The sequence below is a fragment of the Lithobates pipiens genome, unplaced genomic scaffold, assembly GCF_037356315.1.
Source record: "Lithobates pipiens isolate NorthernLeopardFrog02 unplaced genomic scaffold, aLitPip1_a1.2 Scaffold_16, whole genome shotgun sequence".
NCBI classification, from domain to species: domain Eukaryota; kingdom Metazoa; phylum Chordata; class Amphibia; order Anura; family Ranidae; genus Lithobates; species Lithobates pipiens.
The window spans coordinates 545,873,078-545,875,728 of NW_027507748.1; positions in this window are offsets into that span (position 1 = coordinate 545,873,078).

Here is a 2,651-nt window from a genome sequence, read left to right on the forward strand (position 1 = left end):
AAACAGTCCAAACGAATAAACAAAACAGCTTTTGTAGTAAAAATATGTACTGTCCTGTATGTCCAGATACTAATACTATACTAGTATTAGTATCTGGACATACAGGACAGTACATATTTTTACTACAAAAGCTGTTTTGTTTATTCGTTTGGACTGTTTTGTTTGTGCCTAACATTTTTTTATCTCATTGGATACCTTCTGATAAATATACTTTTCAATTGATATTTGAAAGGAATTTTTTTAATTCCTTTTTTCCCTTAATGTACTTTTATGATAATTTTGTATTTTTAATTTATGGTTCTTAAAAGAATCTGGAGGGTTATGATTATGAGTTTGCCTCTGCGTAATGGTAGGGCAAATTTTTACCCTTTTTTCCTTATGTAAAATGGTGGACTGGGTGATAATATGGGCATTCCAGTCCCCTTTCCCTCACCTAACATGGTGGATTGAGAGGACAACATGGAGCTCAGACCGAGGCTGTTTGTTTAGGATTTTGTATATAGGCGGTGCGTCAGAACGCCGTCCCGCATCCCGTGAACACGTCCGTTCGTGACGAAACGCGCGTAGGGAGATAGGCGTTCTGACGTCTCCGCGTTCTACGCCCAACCAGGAAGTGCGGGCGGCACACGAGTCCGGCCGGCTCGTTTTTTATGTGATCGTTTTTTCTTTACGTATGTGAGTGTAAATTTTTTTAAATTCTACTTTATTAAACCAAGTGGTTTTACGCTATGCGAGTGTCTTTGATCTTTTATATATGATCCACGATACCCTCGTTTCCTGATTGGAGGCTTCGTACTGGAGATAGAGACAGCGTGGTGTCAGCTATCTACGACACCTTCGTTCCCCGATTGGAGCCTTCGTATTGGAGATGTAGATGGTGGGATGCCTGTGACGGTTCACCCAGAAACCTCTGTGCTGTTGCCTTACTGATCTCACTAACACTGGGATCTAAAGCTCTGGTAAGCGGCCCCTCTTCTCACTGGTGGAGGATTGTTTTGAATATTTTCTATATACACGCATTTGTGGATATTTTTGCACCCTAATATCAAGTTTGAAGAATCAATAATATTTTTGGACTAAAAAATTTTTTTTCCTTCATCACATATGAACTTTTTATGGTTTTTGAATATTATTTTTGTTAATTTTATTCGTTTAGATTTAGCACACATTATTATTTTTTTCAATTTACATTAATTATTGTGGGGTTTTTTCTATATTATTTATACTAATTTCATTTTAGATCTAGTATACACTTTATTCACTCTATGATGATATGATAGTATTCATGTATACTATTTATTAATCACATTTTTGTCAATTCAATATTGTTTTTCACGTTTATTGCGAGCTCACACATGCCTGGAAATTTACCGGGAAAGAGGCTGTGGATGCGCCCTAGGGGGTAGAGGACCCTAGGTGGCTGCCTATTCCACTTAGTGGTAGCGCCGGCCTTGTTCACACCACAGAAACACAGTTCAGATACCTTCCTGCATGTGTGTCTTTCACGTGTTTTTGATGCAATTTGGTGCATTTTGCTACATCCAAGTAGAGTGAAAATAAAATCACTTAAAAAAAAAAAAAGTAAACATTTCTATTAATTATTACAAAAAGGATATTTTTGTCTTAGGCCCCTTTCACACGGGCGCCTCCGTTCTGCGGGATCCGCTTTGCTCATAGTGGGGTCGCTCCGTTGATCCCTGCTGAGCAGGCGGATGACAGGATTGTCTCCTCTTATGCCGCATACACACGACTGGACTTTCTGGAAGATTAGGTCTGACGGAATCAGTCCGTCGAACAATCCGGTCGTGTGTGGGCTAATCCAAACGTTTTTCATTAAAAAAAAAATCAGACGGACCTAGAAATAGAACATGTTTCAAATCTGTCCGACGGACTCAATTCCTATCGGGAAAATCGTTCATCTGTATGCTGGTCTGATGGGCCAAATACGACTCAAGGGAAGCTATTGACTACTGGCTATTGAACTTCCTTTTTTAGTCCCGTCTTATGTCATCACATTCAAAACAAACGGACTTTCGAACAGACCTGTCCGTTTTTCATCTGATCCGATCTACCAGACAGATGGAAAAAAGGACCTCCATTTGTCTGGTCTTGGCGGAGAGAATCGGATCGGATAGCAGCGGTTATCAGCAGACATGTCACCACTGACATCCGCTTCTCCATAGAGGTGAATGGAGCATCTGATCAGGTCCGCCTGAAAAACTGACAGGTGGACCTGATGGGACAGCCCGTCTGAAAGGGGCCCCATTAGCAAGACAGCAGTATATCTGGGGTGCCTGCAGCAAGGCTGGCCAATGGACCTGTGCCTTCCACCTGCACCCAAACACCAGATCCTAATGCACCAGGGCTAAATGCCCAGCGTGCATGAGACCTACCAATATCTGTATTAAAGAAGAACTACATCCAGCATGCATGAGACCACCTACCAACAGCTGTATTAAAGAAGTACTACATCCTCCGAGACTTTACAGGCAAGCTGCCATCTTAGCCTCTGTATATTCTAGAGAAAGTAGAGGCTTTGCAGAGGTTGATGGGAATAGGCTACTCCTGGTATACGACAGGTAAGCCTGTAGACTAAGGAAGAGAATCTGTAATGCCACGTACACACGGTCGGATTTTCTGACTGAAAATGT